We start from the raw sequence: 27,742 nt of genomic DNA, 5'->3' as shown, positions 1-27,742 counted from the left end.
TCATATATAATATATGGTTCTTCAAAAGAAAAAAATAAACACGAGAATCCATATTATGGAGTTGACACGGTGTTGTCAGTGGTGACACAAATCCAACGGTGGTGACACACTAGTAGAAAACAAGATATTTCTTTCAAAATGACCATTAAAGTTTAACAACCTTTGTAATATCACAAGACACATCATAACAATTCTGTTTTTGCACATGTCAAGTTCTACATCTTAATAGTTCACCAGCAAGTAGCTGCCTACTACTCCTTGATTACTCAGAATTAATGTCTAAATTACTCTGTGGTTGTGTGTTTAGACCCCGCTGTACTTTCTCTCCTTTTTTCCTTCGTTCTCTCGAGTCTCTCTGTGCTTGTTTCCAAAACCTTCTCTTTTGCCTTTTTTCTCTTTCTTTCAGATCACTGATGTTCTTTATTTTTCCCTTTTTCACTCTATTTCTCCATCTTTCCCTTTATGAGAAACTCTTTCTTCAACTCAGGCTGGCTGTTATTTTTTTTTCTTCTGTTTTTGACACTCCCTGTTCCTTCTCTTTCGTTCCTCTGCTGACAGGTTCCCCTTTGCAATTCTAGCCTGAAATGTACCATTTCTAATTACTATAATTTTTCTGAACCATATGCATTTATACAGATTAAGGATGAATATTCACAACACGATTATGTATTAAGCAATAGAGATGCTATCTGGTCTTTAAGTCTGACGTCATTAGCCGTTTCCAGGTCCAAACTCCGCTGCACATCCCCTAAGTCAAAGGAACTCTGCGCCATCACTGAGAGTTACAAACTGTCTAAATTCTTTCATCTTTTTTTTTTCTTCTCTTTTTTTTTTGTTTTTTTTAAAATTCAGCTACAAATCTTTTTTTTTTTTTCTTTTCTTTTTTTTGCCTGTCCCGTTTGGCTCCCCTGCCATCAGAACCGCCGTCCAAAGGCAAAGAAAGATGCCCAACGGATCCACCCCACCAAACTGACCATCCCAGCCCCGCCGCAATGGTCCACCCGTCCCACCTTCCACCGTTCATTCCATCTTCACCTACTGAATACGGGACAGACCCGACCGGGGGAAAGAAGGGGAGAAAGAAAGAGGGAAAGAGAAACAGCTGAGAAGAGGGACGGGGGAGAAGGGCAAAAAACAAAGACCAACAGAATGAGCAGAAAAAAAAAAACCAAATAAAAAATGCATATATCAATCACCTGGATCACCCGCCGAGAAAGAAAAAAGAAAACAAGCAGAAGAGAACAAGAGCAATAGAACAAACGGGTCGGGTAGCCTCCTCTGCACCCTGGTGACATACCCCTACTCCAAGGTCCTGCATGTGTGGGTGGTTGTGGTGGAGCGGGAAGAGGGAGGCAGCTGGAGATGGGGAGGGAAGGAAGGGAGGGGCAGGTGACCCCTCCCTGGGGCCAGCTCCCCCGCTGACCCCAGTAGGCACCCCCATACTCCGCGACCCGCCAGGGAAAGGGGGCCCAGGCCCATCCAGACCGGGGCCCAGTGCAGCAGCGCCTCCCGGCCCCACAGAGCCCGGGACAGTCCACCCAACCCCACCACAGAGAAAACTGCACCCATCCCACCATCCACTCATCTTCCAGACTACGTAAGACAATAAACACCCAGGCTGAGATCTTCCTCCACCTCTCCTGTATCTCCCCCTCCTGCAGAGAGAGCTCCCGAGGAGAGGAAAGCTCCTGCAAGATGTGACAATCTCCCCCACCAGTTGAAGAGCCCCCCAGGTGGCTCGATGCACCGGCGGCACCCTGCTCCAGGGGTGGGCCCCCATGCACCCACCCGCCCACAACCCCGGCAACACACCAACCAGGACCCAAGCCCCCGAGGCCCGGCTCGGGCCCCAGCCCAGAGACGGAGCGCCCCCAGAACCTCACGCCCATCCCGGACCCACCCAGGGGCAGCCAGGCTACCAGGTCAGTAACCCACGTCCGTCAGCACAGACCCTCCCCTAGCCCCGCTGCACGCAGCCGCGAGGAAACAGTCACCTGAGAGCCAACAGAGCCCCTAACCGGACATGACCGCTACCCCGGGTTGAGCCCCCCAAGGAAGATGCCTCCAGGGAACCCCCCGACACCCTAAGCCTGTCCCTACCCCCACACCAATCACAACAGTGAAGGCGGGACCAAACTATGACCCCCCACCCCCACTAGGTGATGGAGCTGATCAAAGGAGCCCAGAGCAATTAATCTGATGTGGTGGCAGAGGGTGTATCAAGACTAATGTAATCTAATAGATAATTTCTATATTGGTTAGAATTAAGATTATTTTTATTTTTCCAGTTCATTAGGACTGTTTTCTTGGCTATGCATAGGGCAGTGAAAACCATATGGGCGATATTCTTTTCTGAAGTGACATTATCTAAGCTGCCCAACAAACACACTAAGGGGGAAGTTGGAATGTTACATTTCAGACACTTCGATAAGTCTTCACATATCTCGCGCCAAAACTTCTGAACTGGTGGACAGAACCAAAGAGCGTGGATATAATTGTCCGGTGAATTGGTTTGGCAGTGTGAGCAGTTGTTGGTAGACGTAAAGCCCATCTTGAACATCCGATGACCTGTATAGTGCACTCTATGTAATATTTTGTATTGAATTAATTGAAGACTGGGATTTCTAATTAGATGAAAGGTTTTTAAGCAAATCTGAGACCAGAAGTTTTGGTCTAAGTTAACTGATAAATCCGCTTCCCATTTTGCAATAGGAAGTGATATTGATTCATCTGTTTTAGAAAGCATTCTGTATATTTTGGATAGTAATTTGGGGGTTTTAAGAGTAAGAAATTGAACCACACTTGGTGGTGTTTGTAGTTCAACTTGACCTGGTTTAAATTTCTTTTTTACTATGGATTTAATTTGTTGATATTCTAAAAATCTTTTCTTGTTGATCCCATATTGTGTAACTAGTCCGTCAAATGAAATAAATTCTGTTCCTTCTAGTATATGTTCTAAATATTTGATTCCTTTACCACTCCAATCTGAAAAGTTTATCATATTATTGTTTTGTAATATGTCAGGGTTGTTCCAGATAGGTGTACGTTTGCATGGGATTAATGAAGACGCCGTCAATTTTAGAAACTCCCACCATGCTGTCAGAGAAGAGCTGATGTTGATGCTTTTAAAGCATTCATGTCGTTGGATGTTTGAGCTGAGAAATGGTAGGTCTGAGATCTCTAGATTATTGCAAAGTGCTTGTTCTACATCTAGCCAAGGTTCATCTAGGAGGGTATGTTTTAGCCATCCTGAGATAAACTGAAGCCTGTTGGCTAAGAAGTAGTGCTGAAAGTTAGGCAGTTCTAGTCCTCCTTTATCCTTGGTCTTTTGTAGTGTTTTTAAGCTTATACGTGGGGGTTTATTTTTCCAAAGGAATTTGGACATACATGAATCTAGAGATCTGAACCAATCTTGTGGCGGTTTAGTTGGGATCATTGAGAATAAATAATTTATTTTTGGTAAGACCATCATTTTTATAGCGGCAACCCTTCCCATGAGTGATATGGGTAGACATTTCCATCTAGCCAGATCATCTTCTACCTTCTTTAAAAGTGGGATATGGTTTAATTTAGTTAGATCTGCAAGCTTGGGAGAGACATTAATACCTAAATATTTTATATTTCCCGATTGCAGTGGTGTAGAAGAGGAATTATGGAGGGAGCAATTAATCGGTAGAACTGTAGATTTTGACCAGTTAATTGAGTAATCTGATATTCTTGCAAAAGAGTTTATCAATTCAATCACCCCAGAGACATTGGTTTGTGAATTTTGGAGAAAGAGTAACACATCATCCGCATAAAGGCTGATTTTATGTTCCACGTTCTTGCATTTTATGCCCTTAATTACTGAATTCTGTCTAATTGCTGCTGCTAGTGGTTCAATAAAAATTGCAAACAGTGAAGGGGAGAGTGGGCATCCCTGCCTGGTGCCCCTCAAGAGACAGAAGCTGGAGGATGTCTGGTCATTTGTTCTAACACAAGCTGTTGGGGAATTATATAATATTTTTAACCAGTTTATGAAAGAGGATCCAAAACCAAATTTGTGTAAAGTTGCAAATAGAAATTTCCAGTTAACTCTGTCAAATGCTTTTTCTGCGTCTAAAGAGAATATTGTAGTTTCTAGGTTTTTACTGTATGAGTAGTCTATCAAATTAAGTAATCTACGTGTATTTGTTGATGAGTGCCTACCTTTTATGAAACCAGTTTGGTCAGGATGAATTAAGAGGGGGGTTATTTTCTCCAGTCTCTTTGAGAGAGCTTTGCAGATTATTTTAAGGTCTACATTTATAAGGGATATTGGACGATAGCTTGAGGGATATACAGGGTCTTTGCCTGGTTTTAGCAGGAGATTAATGTTTGCAGAATTCATATTTGATGGAAGTCTGCCCTTTTCTTTAATTTCCAACAACGTTCTGTAGAAAACTGGTGCTAGAATCGACCAGAATTCTTTGTAGAATTCTGCAGGAAAGCCGTCTGGACCTGGAGCCTTATTATTGGGCATACTTATCAGGGCTTCCTGGAGTTCACCTGGTGTCAGTGGTGAATCCAGTGCCATTGCTTGAGTGTCTAATAATTTTGGAAGAGTTATGTTGTCCAAAAACTGATCAATTTCTTTTTTAGATGGGTTTATTTGTGGTGAATACAACGTTTTATAGAAATCCCTGAAAATGTTGTTTATTTGTATCGGGTCATATATTGTGTTCCCAGATGAATCTTGAACAGCACATATAGTTGTTTTTTCTTTATTTATTTTTAGCTGGTTTGCTAGAAATTGACCGGATTTATTACCATGTTCGTAATTTTGTAGGCGTAGTCTTTGTACTAAGAATTTTGTTTTTTTGATCAATTATCTCATTTAATTCTAGTTTTGTTTTGTGTATTTTGTTCAATGTTTCCTGATCTTGGTGGGACGCGTAGGCTTCTTCTAGTGATTTGATGTTTTTTTCTAATTCCTGAATATTTTTGTTTTCTTTTTTCTTTTTATGTGATGAGAAAGAAATTATTTTACCTCTCATCACAGCTTTCCCTGCTTCCCATAGAACAGAAGCTGATGTTTCGGGAGTGTCATTATAGTCCAAATATGAAGTCCACTCTTTTTTAAAATATTTAATAAAGTCTTCATCTTTAAGTAGTGATATATTAAATCTCCAGTCCAATTCTTTCATCTTTAATAAAATGATCAGTGTGGCTGCTCTACCAGGTGTAACATCCAGGCATCCATGAAAACAGAATACATGAAATTTAATGGAGTTAGAAGTTAGCTCGCTGGTTTCTACCTACATTCCAACACAAATGAAGACAGAAAACTAAACAGCAGTGACGTTTGTAGGGTTACTGAAGTTGGGCTAGCTGGTATATAATGCTGTGCTACGTGATGGCTAGTGACACAGCTATGTTAGCATAACATAAACACAGTGAAGCTGGAGGATGAACCCTCGATAAAAGGTAATGCAAGGGTTTCTGATGGTTAGGCCAACAGTGATCACTGACTGTTTTTAGGGGCGTGTTCAGATTAAATAGAACAAGATAAAAAGCATGAAAACATGTTAAAAGCACAACAGCCTTAATAAATAGAGTAGTTTGGGCCCAGAAGCAGGATTCATACATCAACACTTAAAGACCAGCTCTCGGGGCACAGCTAGCTCAGTAGATGCCACATGATCGGAAGGTTGGACGTTCAAATCCAACGAACAGCATCTATCCTGGATTTGTAGCTGCCCACTGCACCACTGAGTGAATGGGTTAAATGCAGAGGACTAAGCATTTTCTTACAGGATTATGTATAAATAAACAATGAGATTCAAGACAAGGCAAATTTGATAATATTCGACACATCTGTAAAGCAGAAATATCAGTAAAATACACAGAAAGTTTTATGACGCTTTTGGCCTCTACAATCTACCTAAATGAAACTCTTTTTACAAAAAAAATAAATAAATCTTGCATTTCATCGACTTTGATGTTGACACACTATAGTTGTGACAGGGTTTTATCAGAAAGGTGTGCAATAAGTGAAATTTAAAAAAAACCCAACTTATCAGAGCAGTGACCTCATGGCATGTGTATCAAACAGGAAGTGGTAAAGGGGTCCTCAGAGTGTAAGCTACCCACAATAATTCCTGATTCCTGATGATTGTCAACACCATCAGATTTCTTTGTGCTTTTAAAAAAAATCTGATGGTGTTGACAAAAACTCTGGACACAATTTTAATTACTTAAAAATGTGTAAAAAATAAAATTTCAATTGCATATTTTGATATTATATAAGGTATTGACTTAAATGCTTAGTGACGAGAGCCATGATGTTTAATTTTACATTACTTTTATTTTTTTTTCTGTATTTTAATATTATCACACCTGCTTCTGGACAATGGATTTTTAAGGTACTGTTAGTCTATTGTACCATTTAGAATAAATATATATGTAGGGGAGAGCGGGGTAAGTTGTCACACGGGTAAGTTGTCACACTGTTCATAACTCCAACACTAGAGGCTCTATCTCAAAAATGAAATAGCCACTTTGTGTGACTTCTTCTTCTATAGTCAACCTCCTGTTCACATGTGGTCAAGACTGCTCTAATCTGAGGTGAGCACATCTTTTTTATTTTTTTGACCTAAAAGGAAAAATAAATCACTTTAAATTTTCTTCAGTACAACTTTGTTAGGTATAGATGTTACAGATTATTATTTTACACAAAATAGAGGAGACATTAACGTGTCTTTTGATACTTCAGCTGATGTGCTATGTTGAGCTAACCCTGACATTTAGCCAAAATTAGCATAAATGTCAGTTTGGGGCAAGTTGTCTCATTAACTTTGGGGCAAGTCGTCACATGTGACAACTTGCCCCAGTACAAATAAATGCTCCAAAAAATTGTGATATTGTAATTCATTTGTATTTGTAATAAGGTTTTTGAAGAAAGGAAGGAGAGGCAGGAATTAAGGAAGGAAGGAAGAAAGTAAGATGGTTCGAAATTATCAACGAAAGACAGAGCGTGGCAGAACACCACCTGACATTATGTTAAAGGCAGTCAGGCAGGTAAAGATGCAGAACAAATCAATCAGAAGTACAGCAAAGGATTTTGACATAAATTACCGCACTGCAATTACTGACAGCGGACTACCAACTCCAGAGGACATCCAGCCATATCCAAAAGCTGGCCGCCGAAAACCATCCAGCAAAGGAACAAAACGACGCAAATCAGCAATTCTAACCGACACGCCAGTGAAGCAGCAACTAGAAAAAGAAAAGAATAAGGCTGAATCTAGCAAAAAGCTGTTTCAAAAGAGAGGGACGCGAGGGGGGAAAACATCTGGACCTATGAAGAACAACGCAGCTAAAAGAAGAAAAATAATTCAAGAGTCATCATCAGATGATGAAGAGTGCTTCTGCCTTGTCTGTGTGGAGCCATTTTCAAACAGTCGTCCAAAAGAGACCTGGGTAAAATGCGTAAAATGCAACAAATGGGCCCATGATGCTTGCACCTCAGGCCAGGCAATTTATGTGTGCCAGAATTGTGACTATGAAGTTGAGTCTGATTAATCAAATCAAATCAAATCAAATCACTTTTATTGTCACATCACATGTGCAGGCACACTGGCACAGCACATGCGAGTGAAATTCTTGTGTGCGAGCCCCACAAGCAACAGAGATGTGCAAACACAACAACACAAACGAGCAAAATACAAGAATGGCCAACCTGAAACTAATAAATATATGTACAATATATAATAGTGTATGCATTTCTGGATGTGTATACTAAATATTTTCCTACGTGTGTGTGTGTGTGTGTGTGTGTGTGTGTGTGTATATACACATTTTTACAAATTAAATAGTAAAAAAATAAAATAAAATAATAATAATAATAATAATAATAAAATATATAAAATATACAGAGTTGAATATGTGCAAAACAAGTGGCATTTATATACAGTGTGGAGTGCATAATGTTGAATCAGAAATAAGGCATCTGTTTTGTTCAGAGTATAAACATGTTAAGTAAAGCAAGTTATTTGCAGCATTCCATTCATGGATGATGGATTTATGTGCAAGCCAGAGAACATTTGAGTTTAAAGTTCAAACTAAAGTTTTCTTTCTACTTAATGTTTTGATTAAAATGTGTATTGGATTGAAATAATTGTTTTTTTCCAAATTCTCTTGGCATAATTGTTCAAATTTCCAGTTTTGGTTTGAATTTAACAATTAAAATCAATAATCATAATTAAGTATTTGTGTTCATATTTTAAGATAATCTAGTGTGACAACTTACCTGCCGATGGGGCAAATTGTCACAAGTGCACATTCTCCTTTCAACAGTCTACAACTCCGTAATGAGATAAGATATGAAAATGTAATCAATACATCATATGTGCCCGAGACTTCCGTCTTTCATTTGGTGAAACATTTATTACGTTGTGATGTATGGTGCTCAGTAAAAGTTAGTCAGTGTGAAGAGTGTGACAACTTACCCCGCTCTCCCCTACAAAAAATGCAAAATCATAGTTTTGTTGTATAAACATTGCCTTGGTTTGTGTTTTGGTCAGTTGGGTTAACACTTGTATGCATATTTTTTTTAACCCCAAAATTGGGTTTTATCTGGCGGACACGTTTTGTCCCTTATCTCAAGAATCACTGAAACCACTCTATATTCAATTGTTATTTGTTTGTTATTGTCTCTTTCACTATGTGTGTTTTGTCCTGCCCCTTCCTGGCCTAGTTCTGCAGGAAGTTTCTTCCTGTTAAAAGGAAGTTTTTCCTCCTCAATGTTGCCAAGTGCTTGCTCATAGGTGTCGGCTGATTGTTGGAGTTTTCTCTGTATTATTGTAGGGTGTCACAGATTAGTAGGCAGAGGACTCACTCGCAGGACTCTGAAGTTTAGAGAGAAGGTGAGGGTTTATTTGCAATGTGACACCAAGTGAGAATATATACATATATACAGTGGAACAGATAACACGGGGCTCCAGGGAGTAGGGCGGGGTCCGAAGGGAAGGTCCAAGACGGGGGTACACACACGCTCTTCTTCAACTTGATCCGTAACTCACTCCAAATGTCCACACCAAAAAGCTCACGCTCACTCACACACATCCACAGAAATCCAGACGGCAGGGAAGACGGGCAGGGAGTCTAGAAGGCCTGTACGCAGAGAAAAAACAATGTCAGGAGGAAACTCTAGGAGATCAAAGGAACACTTTCATAGGCTAGGCTAGGCTAGGCTAGGCTAGGCTAGGCTAGGCTAGGCTAGGCTAGGCTAGGCTAGGCTAGGCTAGGCTACACTGACGCTAGGTAGTGTGACGATCCAGCAAGGAAGCAGCCTCTCTTGCCATCTTAAGTAGTCTGCCAGGATCAGTGTGAATGAGCCACAGGTGCGTGTTCAGGGCGGGTTCAGAGGCGGGGAATCAAGGTCCAGTTCCGCCCTGGTGGGAGAGGCTAAGACAAAAAATACACACACCACGGCCTCTCCAGATCTTGAGAACCATGACAGTAGGCACTTTACCTTACACTATAAAGCCCTTTTGAAACCACTAATGCTGTGATTAGTGAAAGAAAATAATTGAATCAAAAGATAAATAACTGCATACAATAAAAAAGTAATGTGTGTAAAATAAGAGTATAATGTTTTATGTCCCTTGTGGCCCACAGCAGCTGAGCTGTGTTTGTGGTTACTTTGATGATTTCTTTTAAAAGGCACAGAGCTTGTAAAAAGATTCAGATTTACTGCAGACACAATAAGAAGACTAAACACATCCGCCAAAAGCAAACAAACAAAGAAAAAAGAATCAGCCTAGAGCTGACCCATGTTTTTTACAATTCAGTTAAATGCAGTTTTAGTTGTTTAATGCAGACAGTTAAACTTTTAAGGCAATGAATCACAGTAAAAAAAATTTTTGCATTTGCAATTTTTTTTGTCATGTGTTTTTGTCTCCCTTCACTGTGGTGTAACTTTTCAGTTTTCAGTAATCTATATTGGCAGAGTGATGAAAGTTTGAAGATGTTCTCAACGTATTATCTGCTTCATCTCCACATATAAACTCAGCCAACCATTTAGTCTCATTAATTCCGGGACTGATACAGTAAACACAATTTTATTACAGATCAGATCTGTAACCGGAGAGGAGTGTTTGCTCACTTTTAATAAATGCTCTTTTAAAATCCTGAGGGCTTTATAGGAGGGCTGGAGAGAGGTGATAGCTGAATATTCGCGCAAGCAAATCAGACGTCTCTTCTGAGGATCTAATTCCTTTCATTTGACTGTGGCTTTATTGGTGAACCTACAGTCAAAAAAAGTGCAGTTTTAAAAAAAATCTATCAGCCTTTTTATTAGACATTTCTTTTTTCTTTTTCTCTTCCTTTCCTAAATAACCATCTTCAATCTGAACTGATAGACACTTTAATGTTCACTGAGCAGGCTTCTCCCTGCCTCACGAAACCAATGGCACTATTCAGCTCTGACCTTTTTTTCCTGTTGGCACTGCACTATCTCTGACAATGGAACAGGAGGAGGTTAATATAAGTTTGGCAGTAGGAAAAGTATATTCGGAAAGGTTTGAACTCTTTTTCGCTGGCTATCTTTTTCTCTCACTTCATTGTTCTCACATCTCACAAAGGGGCCTTTCAGTGTCCAGATGTGGTGGAAATTGAAATCCACAGTAAAATCAGGGAATAGGGTGTATTACAAAGAAGGAGCTCTTTCAGGCAGAGAAAAAGTCACTCTTTCTCCTTAGGACAGGAATGAGATAGCACCAGGCGTGATGATCTGCAGGTTGCTTGCTTTGCTTTACATCAGCATGTATGTATATCATATATATATATGTATACATCCTTCTATGCAAAGGTGGAGCTAAAGCATGTTTCACAATGCTTTTATATGAAAACCTTGCAAGGATAAAAAATCTGTTTGAAAGAAGTCAAGAGAACATTTTCCCATTAAACAAAAGCTCTAATTCTTCCACTTTCTTCTGCTTTCTGTCTGTTCTCTTTTTATCCCTCACCCTACTTCTTGTTTTATTTTGAAGGTTAGTGCCCTCATGTGGCTTTGTGTGTGTGTGTCTTTTTAACTTCCTTCTGTTGTTCCTTTCTCATCCCCATTGGTGGCAGATTGAGTTTACCTGTGTCTTATTCTCCTTGTCTTTGGTGTAAATTTAGATTGTAGCTATGTCTGCCAGAGTTTCGGGTGAGCTCATTGTGAAACCTGGCCACAATGAGCTCACCCGAAACTACGATGACCTGGATGAAACTCTGGCTGATTGGGACCCACACCGAGTTTCACACCTTGGCTCAAGCGATTAGAGGATCATCAGGGGGTCCTTTTGTCCCTCTGTGGGGGGATACTCCCACTAGGTTTAAATCTGGGACTCCCCACCATTTGACCTTAGAACTGAAGCTTCTCGGATGAGAGGTGAAACGTCTTCAAGCAACTTAAAAAAGTCCAGACGCTTTTCTTTGCAAGCTCCTTTGACAGAGTGCAGCTATCACACTACTCACCTGTTGTTCCAATCTGGCTGTCGATAATGAATTTTTCTCTTTCCCCCTTTAACAATTTTTACTCTTTACCCCCGGTAAGTTAATAAAGATCTGTTTTACCGTTTTTTAGTGTCCTTTTCGGTCTTTCTTCATGTCCTGTCTTAAAGAACTGTACCACAAAAGTTCTAACATAAAAAAAAAATCTATTCCTCTCAGATGTACAGAGCATTTTAGCACCTAATGAGTGTTTAATACAGTGAATGCTGCCTATCAGCTCATTTGTCTGCCTCCAAACGGACAAAAAAATATCACCTAACATCAGTGACTACAAGAGGCTATAGTTACCCTTTGTCCATAAAAAGCTGAAGTGCGGTTCTCACAAACAGTGACGTGAGGAAGCTTAATGGTGCCATCTGTTGAACGGTAACCTTAAAGCTTCTTTTTGAAAAACAATATTTTCAACATTATGTTTATTTGAGCACTGAAATCAAAATGTGTCATATTCTCAGGTTTATTGTCGTCCATTGTTGCACGTTACACAGTCAATTCTACAGTCTGCAGTCACAGAGCAGGCGTGGCTATGTTCTTACTAAAGCAACCTTATTCTCCAAAAGAAGCCTAAAAAGAAAAATCACAACTTTGACAACATCATTCACACTTGTACGCTATTCTTTTGAAAATGTAATATTAGTAAATGTATACATCTTTCAATAGTTTAACCCCAACAGCAGAAATTCAGCTCTTTTAATGCATTTTTGGCTTTCTCGGCAGTGAAACTACAAATACTTCTTAAGTTGTGTTTAATCTCCTGCAGTGGAAAAAGGCAGAGGAGTGAATTTGATTTCGCATTAAAAACAGAAATATAGGGCTTTGGAGCGTGATGTCACGGGGGTGGGCGTGGAAAGGATTTTGGCCCGATCCGCCATTTTGGGGGTCTAAGTAAGGAGCGAAAGCATAGCCATGGTTCGTACTTGCTGTGTGGTCAGCTGCAATGTTCGATCTTACGACCGGCACGGGAATAAGTTTCGATTGTCTTTTTATGCTTTCCCAACCTGGAAGCAACATGAAGGAGCTCATGTATCGGATATTACCAAACGAAGGCGTCTAGCCTGGATAGCAGCCGTGAGACGAGCTGATATCAGTTGGTGTGCTCAAGACATTTTCATTCCAGTAAGTTCTAAATATGTTCACATCACACTTTATAGCTGAATAATATCATCGTTGGTGGTCTCGGAAGTTATAGAATTTGCGATCAAACATAGAATGGAGTGACTTGATTGGTTGATGTAAAGACAATAAATGAAATGAGACAGGAAGGACACAAATTGGCATTAATAATTTACCCGATTATCAATGTGTTAATTTACATGTACTTTACAATTATGGGCATATAATATGATAACGTTATTTTAGCAGTTCAATGATAAATGTGTAACATTAATTATGGTGGGGGGTGGAAAATGGCTATTTCACTCGACGCACTCCAGCTGACTTACTTTGGTATGAATGACGACGTACTCAGAGTTTGGCGGCTTGAAAATAGCCAAATCTTGCACCCAGCCATTTGTAAATTGGATGTGCGCCTCCAGTGACTTGTAATTACGAAACTGGTTCGCTGTGTAAGCGCTTACTCCACAAACAAGATACGTGAAGATATTGGGGTAGGACAGTGGCGGTAAGTCGTCTGGGTCTTTACTCCACTGCCGTATTTCATATGGGTCCAGATTTGCGATGCACTCTATTTTTTTTCAAGTACCGCTGCTTCGCCTCTGGACGCAATCGGTCTCTATACCGTCCGTTTTCTTTTGAGCTGCTTTTAAGCATCTTTCTTGTCGTCGTCGTTCCAACACAGTGTGTTTGTTTTGATTCGTAGACCCCGAAAATGGAGCTGAGCTCCCACAATGCATTGCGGCGTGACGTCAACTCCAAAGCCCTATTAACCCTTGTATGGTGTTCGGGTCTGTGAGACCCGTGTTCAGTTTTTTTCAAAAGAAAAATTAAACAATTAATTATTTTTTCACGTGTAAATGTGTTGTGTCTTTCCACTCACTCCACTTGATTATAACTGATTTATTTATAACATTTTATATAAAAGAAAAACGAGAAGCACATTAATTCATAAATGTGATCTAACAAAGGTAAAGGGAAAAAATTAACCATGTTTGCTGTTCATATGTCTTGTAATTGGGATGAAGTAAACATCTGTTGAGTAATTTAACATAAAATTGTTTGATAGTGTTAATTTGGAAAGCCAAAACTCTAGCGGGTCCACCAGACCCATGAACACTGGCTGAGTAACAAAAATACGAACACCACACAAGGGTTAAAATGACAGACTTGTGTTCAGTTCTTCTTTTTCTTAGGAAAACTACAAACTCCGTTGGTAGATATGAAATCATTGTGAATAAAAATTGCTGAAACTATATGACCAGACTGTAATACACAGCCTTTTTCAAACTCATTTCAAAGTGAGTGACGTGAGTGATGCAAATTAGGCTTGCTTCAGGGTTCACACAAAAACTTTTTATGCTATTTCTTCATGAATAAAAAGCTAAACTCATATATTTTCATGGAAGTTTACTATGGAATACAAAAAAGTTATAGTTGCTTTTAATGAATTCCAGGATTCTTCAATTTTAATTTACTTAGTTTTTGTCTATTTTATGCTTGTAAAGGTTGTAAAATGTGAGTCTGTCACTTGTGACAACCACACCTGGAAAGATGATTGATTGCATTAAATTGAAGCAAATTGTGGTGAATGTGGAAGGATGGAGGGTAACGTAACTCACAGCCTGACATCGTGATAACATCTCAAGAGTGAATCCTCTGTTTTTGGAGACGATGATGATCAAGCAGTATCTTTTTTTCCTTCATAAATGATATCAGTCATTTATGAACCTTTTCTTCATGAGCTTCTTGGGTTTAAAAACACGATTACTGACCCTTATACCTGCAATGTCTTTTGATTCCGTCAGGATGTACCAAAGTGTTTATTGTTGTTATTGACTGGTTGCTTTCTAGGAAGCCGTTTGCAGATTCACTGAATCTCGCATTAGTAATCTCCCTATATTCACCTTTATAATTGAAATTGCTTTTCCACTAAACTTCTTGACAAACCCAGGACTTACATTCTGTTTTTCTACCATTACAAGAACACACAAACACAGGGAAGCTTCAATAATATTTCCCTTATTTGTTATTATTATTTCTTTTTTGGACTTGCTCTTTTTTCGACATTCTGCAAATATATTAATCAGGCATCTATTAGTAGTTTTCTGATATTCTATTATAGATGTTTTATTTGTATTTTTTCAGGACTTTTTCAGATATTTTTATTAATATTCATCAAACTGATATGTTATTCCTCTTGGATCACAAATGTTTTGCGATCTAATAATTAACAACACATAAACCCACACTGTTCCAGTGGGCGACATGTTTTATAATTACCATAAACACAGAATAGTCATCAACAAACATTATTTCCTCCTGATTTCCTGTGGTGGCCAGCTATTTTAGAAAATCACTCACTCCTGCACATGACTGTGATTTATTTTTTGAAGCTACATATCTTCTCACATTTTTTTTGTGATAATAGTTGAATCTTTGTTGCACAGTGAAAATGCAGCAAAGTTTGATGCACTAAAAGAAAAGTGAGGATGTATTAAAAAAAGCATGGATGGTTCGTGTTTATTGGTTAACTTAGTACAAGAAAGCTTAAATAAATCACAAATTTGTGTCCTGCACATATGCTCCAATCATCTGACGTCTTGCATGGTGTCCCTGGGTCCATGATGTGGAGATCAGAGCTCTGTACAAGCTTGACCATCTGTTGATGATAGATACTTCCTGATGTTTTCGGTCGCTGTCCAGTTGTAGATTGAATTTGGGACTGTGCAGTCTATCTAAGAGTTTAGGGCTGAAATGTGATCGATGCAAGTGAGGCTAATAAAAGACAGAACAAAAGCTTGTGTCAAGAAAGAGCACAAAATATATCAACATGCTGAAAACAACAGCACAGAACCTCCATTTACAATAAAATGCAGATCAGCATGACTTGATAGAAAAAGATTATACTTAATCCTTCTACTACTAAGCAAATGAACCAAAGTTAGCTGAAATAAACCAACAAAAACAAGATCAAATCCATCTTAAATTAACAGGAGACTTTTTTTCTTTATATGCAGACTGTTTTAATTAGCTTACAGGCAATCAAATAAAACCAAACAGGATCACTGAACTTTGACTTTTTATAAACTTTTTTAATAATGGTGCAGGTGAATTAAAACTTTATTTAGACTGCAAGATTTTCGGGGGAAAAACTCATTAGACTTTCATCAGCCTCTTGTCTCCATAATTGCCAGTTCCACCTTAAATTAAAGATAGAAAATGAATCTGTGTTGTGCGTGTCTGGGTCTGTGTGGATGTGTGCACCGGTCTACCTGCTAAATGCGTGCAAGCACAATGCGTTTTATACAAACCAACATGGCACTTTATCTTTGTTATATATTACAGTGATAATTATAATAATGACTTAATGTAATGTGGTTTCTCTAAATCTAAGGACAAAATACTGTTGTAAAGTGAATGCAGCATGAATGGAAAATATTTATTCATAAAACTACACTCACCCACCATTTCATTAATAACACCTCACTATCACCAAATCTCTTTTTGCCTTCAGAACTGCTTGATCCAAAAATTCTGTTCTAACTTATTCCAAACATGTTCCAGTGGATTGGGATCTGGTGACTGTGGAGGGCATCTGAGTACATAGAACTCACCGTCATGTTCAAGAAACCAGGTTGAGATTATTTGATTTTTGTAGGATGGTGATCCTGGATGGTGGATCCTGCTGGAAGCAGCCATCAGAAGATGGGTACACTGTGTTCAATTTTGGTGAATTTGCCGAAAATGTAGTTTCAGTTTCTTCAGTATCTTCCTCTGCAGTAACCCATCTGCTTCAATAATGTATCTCTAAACATATCTATGTGTTGTATTGACATGTGTAGACATGCCCTCCTGGATACCTTGGTTGGTTGTAACAAGGTAGAAAGTTGATTCTGTTCGTTGATCATTGATAACTGACCGTAAGTACCATGCACAGAGAGTTGGGGATTGGCTGCAATCGTGGCATTGTAAGAGCGAGAAAGATGTACATTTAGGCCCCCTCCTCGAATCGTAGATGGTCTCTCCTATTCACTAAAATGGCCTTTTTGACTGTGTGCTCAAACCAGCGTTCCTCCCTGTCCAGGATGTGTACATCTTTGTCACTGAAAGAGTGTCCGCTGGCCTGTAGGTGTAAATAGACTGCTGAGCCCTGGCCTCACGAGTTCCTCCGTGTTGTGCTATCGGCTTAGCCAGAGGCTGTTTGGTTTCTCTGATGTATAAATCATGGTTTTCCTCCTTGCAGTTAACAGTGTACACTATACTATTTAGTTCCCAATCCTATAGGTGGACCAGTTTTTGGCGTAGTGTGTTTAGGGGTTTGAAAGCCACAGAGACACTATGTTTTGAGATGTTTCTATACTCCTGTTACATAAGAAATCACAAGTTTTCGCACCTAGAGCTTTCTTTAGGCACCTTCCCAGCTTTGACAAATGTCCAGCTGGGATAACCACACTCACTCAGGGCCATTTTGATATGATGTTCTTCTGCTTCCCCTGCTGCTGTGTCTGTGGGGATGGTGTTCACTCTGTGTTGTAGCGTCCTGATGATACCTAATTTGTCAAACCTGAAATACTGATCCATAAGTTTTTGGTTTGTGCCAGCTTAAAGCAGTCTGGATATTCTCCTCTGACCTATGACATCAACAAGACCCAGAGATCTGCCGCTCACATGATATTTTCTGTTTATCTGGCTGTTTTCTGTGAAGCATAGAGAGGGTTTTACTGAAAAAAATTACAGTAGATCAGCAGTTCCATAGATATCCAGCAATGCTGGAGTCATTGCTCAAAAAACAAACAAATAAGTAAATAAATAATGTATTGTATATTTCTTGTCACTTTTCTTAAAATGAATGCATACATTACTTTCACAAATGACATGCCTTTCTGCCAGGGTTATGCTTCAGGCTGAATACTAAATCCTTTCTCACTCTAGTTTACAGATGTTCTGTTATGTTCTTATAATGTAAGACATTTGTATTCAAAACATTTTCACATTCTCAGTGATGTGCCTGATGATGCCACGGGTGTATTTTAACATAATCATTAATCTAATTAATAATAATATTAAAATCTACTATATAATAATGTAGTAAATCATCTGTGACAGTTTCATGTGTGACTCTTTCTTTGATAATATTTTGGTTAAAATTTGAAAGAGGAGCAGAGAATAGGCTCTTCCATTGAGGTGCAATGCACTGACATGAACATAACACTAGAGGGCAGTCTGTCCTCATATATGTTTGCTAAAACATCCACGGAGATTCTTGCAATAAATACAGAGAACTGCGGATGCCTTCATGGTTCTCTTTTACTAAGTGACAGCATATTTGTTTGCACAGACAAGACACCGGTTTATAGTGTCACTGCTGACTGTCTGTCACGAGGCAGAAACTGAACATAGATAATGTCATATTGACACTTTTTTAAGTTAAGTTTCTAGTACAATCACTATTCTCTGTTCACTGTAAATCACACAGAAAACTTGAGCTTCTCTTTTTGTGTACTTGAAGAACTGTTTAATACTTATTTTCCACCAATAAGCTCGTGTGATCAGAAGGCTTTTCTCAATAATTTGAATGACAGTTTAGGAGAATGGAACCACATTTTATTTTCCATCCAAGTTCTTTATGGACAACTAAGTCCATAAATCCATAAAAACTAAATCTATAAAAAGTTTAGTTACATGAGATAAAGAGGAAACGCCAAAAGAAAATTCACAAGCTTTGAGGGCAATTTGCTCATTGAGCCATTAATGTTGATTGATTTTTCATGAACTGACCCAAGTGCTCAGTTACATTGTTTAATATTTAGAATTCCACATATGAAGTCTCTCTATTCTCTATTAACATTATATTTTTATATATATAGAACTCATTAGCATTATGGCTGCTGTGATACAACTGCAAGATGGTATACTAAGTAAGTATATGTATTATCTTTATTAATTTTCTCCTTTCTATCTGCAATTATGACCAAAAAAAGAAAAAAATCACTATCAATATCAGTGTTGTGCACTGGTGAGCACTGTCACCTCACAGCAGGAGGACTCCTGGTTCAAAGTGGCCGTTCAGAGTTTTTCTGGGAGTAGATTTTATATGTCTCTTCCACAGTGTTTGTTTTGTCATGCCCCTTCTTGACCCTGGTTCTGCTGGAGGTTTCTTCCTGTTAAAAGAGAGTTTTTTCTTCCCACTGTTGCCAAATGCTTGCTCATAGGGGTCATCTGGTTGTTGGGTTTTCCCTGTATTATTGTAGAAGCTTTACCTTAGCACCTTGAGGTGACTAATGTTGTGATTTGGTGCTATATAAATAAAACTGAATTGAATTGAATTGAATGTTTTCTCTGTCGCTGTGTGGGTTCTCTCCAGGTACTCTGCCTTCTTCCAGAGTTCAAAGAGTAAGTGTGGTTCACAGCTTATTCTACACTGGCTGTCTGTAAATGATTTTCTATTTCTCTCTCTTTTCTTTTCTTTTTTTAAAACATTTTTCATAATAGAATATAATAGGGCAGCACAAACACTGTTCATTATCTAGAGAAGAGACACCAAGTCCTCGCCCAAACCACTAATGTGCAGCTAGCTAAGAGCTCCATTAGGCTAATTGCTTTTGCAGCTGGCAGACAGTGGCACTCTACCTGCACCCAACACCAGATCCTAGACCGGATCCTACGCAACTGGTATCAACAAGTATCCATCGAGTGCCCTCCTCTCGCAATTCAGCCCTCTCAATCCTAATAAGAAGCCCTTCCTCAAACCTTGAAACAGCTAATTGCACGGTTCATGTCGGCAGTGGAAACTACTCACACTCACATTGTTTTCACATTTTCATGTTTTGTTGCCATGGCATAAGAGGCATGGAAATGTGGGGGTTATGTCCAGGCCTGTATATTTTCAATAGGACCTTGCCAGCTGGTTCAAATGTAACCACCCTTCTTATTCTTATTGCCTTCCTCTCGCTGCTCCTCTTTCAACCACTTCAATTACACAGAGGGACATGCATATGACACTGTATAGGGTTACTCAATGGGGGGTGGGGTGAAAAAGGGGACTGGAGGTGTTCAAATGTAGCCAAAGACAAGAAAAACATTCCCTCTTCTTCACTGTGTTATTTGTTGGTGTCATGGGCTCTTCCAAGTGCTTCCCAAGAGCCATAATAACACATTACAGAACTACCATGCAGAGTGCCAGAGTACACTGCTACAACCAGCCTGAATAGAAAATGGATACATACACAGTGTGTTTTCACTGTCAGAGCCACAACTGTTTGGAAACTAGTTGGATGGTCAAGGGTTAGGAAACTACTTTGCATGGTGAAACAGTGACCAACAATTGCTCTGGGTGGACAAATACACTACTTCAGCTGACACAATATAGGTTAATTACACCAGCCTCTGCTGTAAAACTGTTTTTAGTAAGCGTAAAAGTAATGTTGTTGCAGAAACAATAGTGATCTTGGATTTTTATTGCCCTGAGGCTTGGTTTTGGCTTCATATGCATTCTGCTTACACACTGTTTCAACATGTCTACCTGGTCTTGTGACTTGTGCTTGAGTTCTCTTTAATATAAATGACACCAAAAATATGTCCCACTTATGTCCAGTCTAGGTTGTCATTGGTGAAAACTCCAACCATAACCATAACCAAAGCTCTTACCCTAGCCATTGAGCATGTGCAATTTTTGTTTCTGTTAAATAGTGCTCCAAAGTCTTGGTAGTCAGGAATCATTCTCACTTTATGCATCAAAGACTATTCACATTTCTTCCAGAAAAGTTATTTTTGCCTTTCTGCAAAATATAGGGTTAGGGTACTGTTACGGTTAATGTTGCCGTATGTAATGGCGTAGAGCTCATTCAGAAGCACATTCAGGAGCTCTGGCTGTTCTTCACCCCAAAATGCAAAACCCCCCAAAAATGAAAGCATAGATTCACATATATATTCCCCTCATGTATATATGTAATATTCAGTTACTACATAAGTACAAGAGAGTGGCATAATAAGTTATCACATGGGCCAGCGAGCTTGGTTAGCAATCTGCACCCTTAAACTATGCAACTTGGAGACAAACTTGCTAATTTACTGCTTCTTGGACAAGTGGTACAGCACAGGTTATTGACCATAACCGACATGTTTTTGTGCCCTGGTGTCCCTTGTGGATAGCTGGCTGGCCGATGATACCACATTTTACATGCAGCTATTGACATGACTGCCAGAGGTCACTTCATTTTAACTCTAACTCTAAGCTGTAATACAATACTTGAAGAAACATCATACGGATCAAGGTTTTTTCTTTTTCTTTTTAAATATCAAAACACTGGATAAACAAGTAGGTGGGTGCTACGTGTGAAAATGTGATTGTTTTTTTATGTGTATGGAATGCAGTTATGATTTGGCATATAAATCCTCTAAAAGCTTTATATAATGCCTGCCATTGTTTTCTAAGCCCACACAGTGGAATCTTGGCATGTCAGGATGTGTCAGTGTCCTTCTTTCCATTGATGAATTACATTAACACAAATTCCAGCTACTACATATAATCTGTTACATCTATCGATGCATATCTAGTATGAGATGCAGGTACTAAGTGGCACGGATCAGTCAGCATAAATCCTTTATATTCTAAAGTTCAACTCTAAAGTTGAGGTTGAGAAAAGTTACTAAGGAGTCTATACAATAAGCAGGTTAATAATAAGCCCTGCTTTATGTAACAGTATTTAGTGCACTAGCATTTGATGCTACATTTACTGATTCAAGCAGTCAAAAGTACTTTCACAATGCAACAGTGCTGAAATGATCGGTTTAGTTGGCTCACACTGCCTGCAGAGTTAAGCACAGAAAATCAGCAGAAAAATAGTTTTTGAGCAAAAAAGCAAGAATCAATGCAGTTTTCGCTGTTCGGAGACCATATATCCTTTTCAAATTTAATGCCATGGTAAAAACGAGGGCAGCAGTTGCAGTTTGCCTCCACTGCACACCGCAGTCTCCTAAATCATGCAGACGAGGAGCGTGATGGGGGTTGTGGTGTGGCGAAGTCACTATTTGTTTTACAGTGATTAGTCCATTATGTGGTCCGGGACTGTTGTGCCCCGCTGAGTGTTACATACATGCCTCGGTGACCTTGCTATAATGAGTGGGTGAGTCGCGGGCATCATTATGGCCCCTGCCCCACAGTGATGACAGTCAGCTGGGTGGGGCTCCAGCTCTAGCTCTGTCGTGAATACGAAGCAGAGATGTCTGTGAGTTTTAACAGCCGAGGGATCACAGCAGGTCCAACAGAGCTTGTTAGTTGTGTATAGTCATCCGTGACAGCTGGGTGCCTGGTGGTCCTGGGCACCTGAGGCCTTCGGACCCTGCTCTCAGCTCGTTCCAGGTGGCTGGCCTCTAGCAGGGTTGCCTGTTGCCTCTGGTCCTCTCACCGTTGGCCGTTGGCACCCCACCTGTGGCCTCCCTTCTTCTCCTGCTGGGATGGGCACGTGGATATCACTGAGATGTGTGGCCTCAGGTCTTGGTTACTTTTGGGAGCTACGGAAGGCGCAGTTGTCCTGGTTCCATCTCTGTCTATGTTTGTTTGTCTCTTAGAGGTTCAGTAGTTATACTTACATTGATGATCCCCACATTTCTTGTATCAACACTACAGTTTGCTGGTGGTGTAATGGTGTTGGGGATATTTTTTTGAACATATAGTACCAACTGACAGCAATGTTTAAACACCACAGCCTACCTCAGCCTGTGGCCTCCACAGTCACAAAATATCAGTCCTCTAGAGCACCTTTGGGATTTTGTGGTATAGATGAATGGCTTCATGGATGTACAGCCAAGAAATCTGCAGCAACTGTGTGATACTATCGTGTCAATATGGACCAAAATCTCTGAGGAATGTTTTCAGAATCTATACTACTAATAAAGCAGTTGTGAAGACAAAATAGGTCCAGCCCTGCAGTAAATAAAGTGTATCTAATAAAGCGGTTGGTAAGTGTACGTGTCTGTGACTGTTCCTGTTCAAAGCATGCCTCTGCAGAGCAGGCAGACTGTGGTTTGCAGCTCTCTCAACAACTGCTCATCCGAAAAGCACGAGTGAGTGACTCTAGTCATTTGTCACAGGAAACTGAAGATAATAAATAAAATGAAAACATGTCAAGCTTTCTTTGTGACAGCCAGTTTGAATTCTAGGCCATCTGAGTGATGATATATCACAAATGATAAAAGGCCCTATGGTTTTTATACTCCTATAAGGTTCTGTTTGAGGGTTAAGACTTGGTTTAACGGTTTGAGTTTGGGATGTAGCTGTGATGGTTAAACTTGGGGGTAAGAAGCTGTGAGATGCATTAATGTCGATGAATGTGCTCACAAAGCAAACCAAATGTGGGTACACAGAGTGGAGCAGGCAGCAATCCCTGATTTTCCAAACAAAGCAAAGGAGGTCATCAGCATGATCAGTTCAAGATGTCGAGAAAGGCAAAGGACAGCCAGAGACTTCAAGAATTGTTAGTAAGATGTCTGTGTTATCTTGTCCGTAACCTCAAAGTAATCTCAAACAAAGCCAGCACTTTAGCATCCTGTAGGGGGACGTGAAAAAGGCCTTGTCCATGTGACTAAACAAGTCACATGGACTTCGTCTACATGTGGTCATCTACTCAAATATTGTGCTCAGCAAAACTCTTGAGCCTTATTACCTTATTAACTCATTCACTGCCAGCCATTTTCAAATCAGGTAACTCCCCACTGCCAGGGTTTTTGAGCATTTTTACTCATTTTTGAAGAGCCACAGAAAACTGTGTGTTATGATCATATAAACGCTGAACCTACCAAAATGAAGAACAGACTCTCTTCTTTCATCCAAAAAAAAAAGCTTGTTTCTACCATTTTCCATTCTTTAGTAATCAGCTGTAGAAGAGAGGTGGGTTCCACCAAAAATGCCTGTTTTGACCAAAAAAAGGGAGAAAACGAGCTTTTTGTGAAAAATACATTTCAAGCAGAAAAGTGCCTTTGACACTAATATTTCTTGCTTTGTGACACCTCTAACATATAAAATAGGTTTTCACTTCTATAAAACAGAAATAACACTGAGAAAGGTTATGTTTTATCAAAACAATTTATTTACAAATATATGAAAAAATAAAATTCACTGACAAGCTGCCCGAGGTTGTATTCTGGCCCCTCCCATTGAAAAACGTAATTGACGTCTATAGACGTCAATGGCAGTCAACGTAAGTTTTTCAATTGACGTCTATAGACGTCAATGGCAGTGAATGAGTTAATAAGTCTTTCCAGGCACAGCATGTACCTATTTCATGGAAGGATGGTGTTTTACTGATTCAAGGCTGAATTTTAAAGCTAAAGAAGAAGCATATAAGAAAGGGGCACCAGCAACTCTCACCTGTTTGGTTCTTTTCCTTGGTGTCGTGGTTTGGATACTTAGCTATAGAGAACAGAAACTCACTCAAATTATTATACGGTCAAACATGCAGACTGAACTACAGCTGAACCTAGCATCCCTGTACACCAGACATTTAGAGTGGTTGGTGGGTTCGATTTTTCTTGAGGACTTGTGCTCTTTGCATAGTAAGTTTTGTTTTCTTTCTTCTGAAGGTTTCTGGTCCTAAAGTGTAGAGCAAACGGCTTTAAGCAGCTTTGTTCCAGCAGCCATCACTGAAATGACAGCTTTGTTACTTTGTAACACAATGCTCTAAATTATCATTAGTTTTTTGTTTTCAGTCTTTTGCTCTATGCTTACCTGGTGCCTGTTATGTTTACACTGAGTGTGCATGTGAGGATAGATGACAAAGGCCTGCAGACCAGACTTTATTTGTGCCTGTACCTTTGGGCAGAACTAAAGTAACCGGAACTTGAACCTGAAGGTTGTTACCTTCAGGTACAATTCATGAGTAATGGCAAAAATATTTTGTTGAAGCTTACTTCTTATGCCTAGCAGGCACTAAGAGGAAAAAGGAAGTCTCAAGTCATGATGTCAGGGTAGCAAATTCCTTAGAAATGTCAAAAATGTAAAAGTCATCTCATCCAGCAGAACCAGGAAGCCAAAATCTGAAGTTGTTTACTCATTATATTCATGTAAAAGAATAATTATATCACTAAAGCTAATAGCTTTATACAGGCTACTGGGATACTTTGTCACTGAAGGTTTACTAGGACATTTGGAGACACTTATTTAACTGGCATTCTTAGCAGAAAAACAACTTTTGCGTATTTCTATTTTGAGAATCTGTGTGTCAACAAAACCTTACCCGTAAAAACTCAGTTCGTCCTTGAATTTCAAAGGCACGACTCTCTTAAGGCTCTAAAACCACACAGCTGCCAAATAGTGGAAGCTGACTGATGCTGGAGAGGTCTGATTTACACCAAAGTCAATAAAAAAAAAACGTAGACATTTAAGTTTTATTAACAGCAGTGGTGGATGGAAAAAACAGATTTGACATGCCTGGTGCCGCTGCGAGAGCGGAGCGTCTCCACATTGTCTTGTGTCTCGTCTCTCGCCCCTCGTCCCTGTCTGACTCTCTCTGACTACATCATATCTTGGCAGGCAGATAAAAAAAAAAAAAGAAAACCTCTGGAGGGTTTTTTTGGACATTGAATTATAACCACATGAGTGTAATTACTGCATTCGGGGGGGAAAATTGCAGTCATTTCTAAAGTGAGCGCTTCAATCAATAAATCTAAGTAGAATGAGTGTCGGCTTTTAAAGACGCTAGATGTGGTGAAGTTATTTGTGTTTAAAAAGCAATTAAAACAGTAAAATGGAGTGCTTGTGGAGTGTGTGGTGTGTTACATTTCAAACACATTTAGTCATCCCGTCAGCGACTGTGACACCCGTCTGCATATCAAAGCAGGGAGACATTTATCAGTGTTGACTTTAAGCTGTGAGGGGGAAGAAAAGATAAATGACATGAAGTTTTTGATTTGGAGCTTTGATCTAATGAGGAAAATGTGAAACAGAAAGACTTGAATATTGCTTAAAAATATTGTTGCCGAACAAAAAAATGTTTAGGGTATTAAATTCTCAAGCTCTTCACGAAACTGGAACTTAAGACACACTTTAACTCTTACCTCTGTCGTATACGTGCTATATATTCTGTATCACCTCATTTCTCAGACATTTTGGATGGTATGTGAAGAGTCTATTTTTTTGTGGTCAACTTCTTGGAAGTAAAAGAAATAGATCCAATTTTATAAGGGTTGAAACATTATGGTCAGATGAGTGGCTCGGCGCATCTTTAAAATGGCAAGGCTTGTGGGTTTCGTCTCAAGGTCAGCAGAACCAAGAGTGGCACAAGGATAAGCAAACTATAAATCAACAGGTCACTGGAAGTATGTTGGGGAAGAAAAAGTCTAGTAAGTGGCAGCTCCAACTTTCAGCTCCTTCAGATGTCCATGCCTTGGCGGTTCTGGTCTTGCTAATGCATGAATAAGCTAAAGACATTTAGACAGGATGTTATGAGTATTTGAAATTATGTCCTTCCTGTTATTTTAAACAAAATTCATCAAAGATTTTAATTTTAAATAAAGCCCCACATACTTGAATATTATTTGGCTGTGGCTGAAATTGTACAAAATGACTATTTACGTGGTAATAACAGGCCAGACATAGGTCAACAGAAAGAATAGTTTCACCAAATACCCTCAAATTACAAGAACACTGGATCCTAAACTTCCCATGGACTGTTCTCTGCCTGGAAAACGTCTATCCCCTCACCCTTCCAATTTGTGACATGGTGATCCTGTTAAAATGACCAAATCCAAGGCAGGAATAGTCCTAATAATGTCCCCCATGACATCAACAGGGCTGTTTTCATGTGCATTTTCACAGACTGAATAATACTCACCATGACTAGTAAACCCATTTAGATCCTGTAAAAAAAGAGTATCCTTTGAAGGCAGATTTATAGCTCAGACCTTGAGATATAAAAGTTTTTATTCCTCTGTGGCATTAACATTACACTTCTTTTGCACCTCCTCCTAATTTCCATTTGATCTAATTATACTATAATGTCTGAACGCAAACCCTCGTGCAGTGGAGGACATCATTATTTGATCCCCTACTAAACTTTCTTTAGATGTTTGCTCACGTCTAAAGAAGTTAACAGTCCCTAATTTTTATGGCAGTTTCATAGCAGAGAGGCAGAATATCAACCAAAAATCAAGAAAAGGCAGATTGCATAAAAGTTAGAAATTCATTTGCATGATATTCAGTGAAATAAGCATTAGACTTGCGCTATCATCAGCAAGAAGCTTGGAAAGAAGGTGATGGCTCTTGGTGCTCTTGAAAAGCCTCAGCCTGGACCTCCATGCATGAGCTTGCCTCATGGGGTGAGAATGATCAAATGGATCAAAATCTTGCAGCATTCATAAGATCCCTCTGTTCAATAATGGACATACGCCAGTTTCAGTGAACATCTAAATGATTCAGAGAAGCTCTGTGAGAAAGTGCTCTCATCATTATGAAACCAAAATCGAGCTCTTTGGCATCAACTTGGCCTGCTGTGTTTGGAGGAAGAGAAATGCTGAGTATGACCATTCTTACACTCTAGCACAGAGGTGGTTCCATTTCTCTGTTAAGAGTATAGACTAAGGAGCTTGGAAAGAAACACCTTGGCTGATTGTGACCTACACCCATTTTCACACCTTGGCTCATGTGATTAGGTAGAGCAGACCTTCCCAAAGTGTGCCACCCCCCCGCATGGGGCACCTACACAAACGCAAAGCAGGAGATGAAGCATCGCTGAATATGTTTCCAAACCAAGTTCATTCTAAGCCAAAGACTAGAAAATATGGTGAAGCATATCTGCCCTTTGGTTTCACCTGCACAAGTGCCAAGGTAGGTCTCCCCTGCAGAATTGGTCTTTCCTTCGTCGGGAGCACGGGCTGGGCTCTCCAAATCACGGACAAACAGTATCCCACATTCTTGATTTTTAGTTCAAACACTTGTTGTAATGACTAACTACTCCTGACATTTTGGAGATGTTAGCTCTTTATACAGTAAAGTTACAGCAGGATACAAATAATATCAGGCTGATCCTGCCACGATTTGTTCCCCCTGTCTAAATCACGGACAAACAGTATCCCACAGTTGTTTATGTTTTTAAACCCATTTTGCACAGAGAGGCAT

Source organism: Aulonocara stuartgranti (genome assembly GCF_965226115.1).
Source record: "Aulonocara stuartgranti genome assembly, chromosome: 19".
Classification (NCBI taxonomy): domain Eukaryota; kingdom Metazoa; phylum Chordata; class Actinopteri; order Cichliformes; family Cichlidae; genus Aulonocara; species Aulonocara stuartgranti.
Note: the sequence above shows the minus strand (reverse complement) of the source record.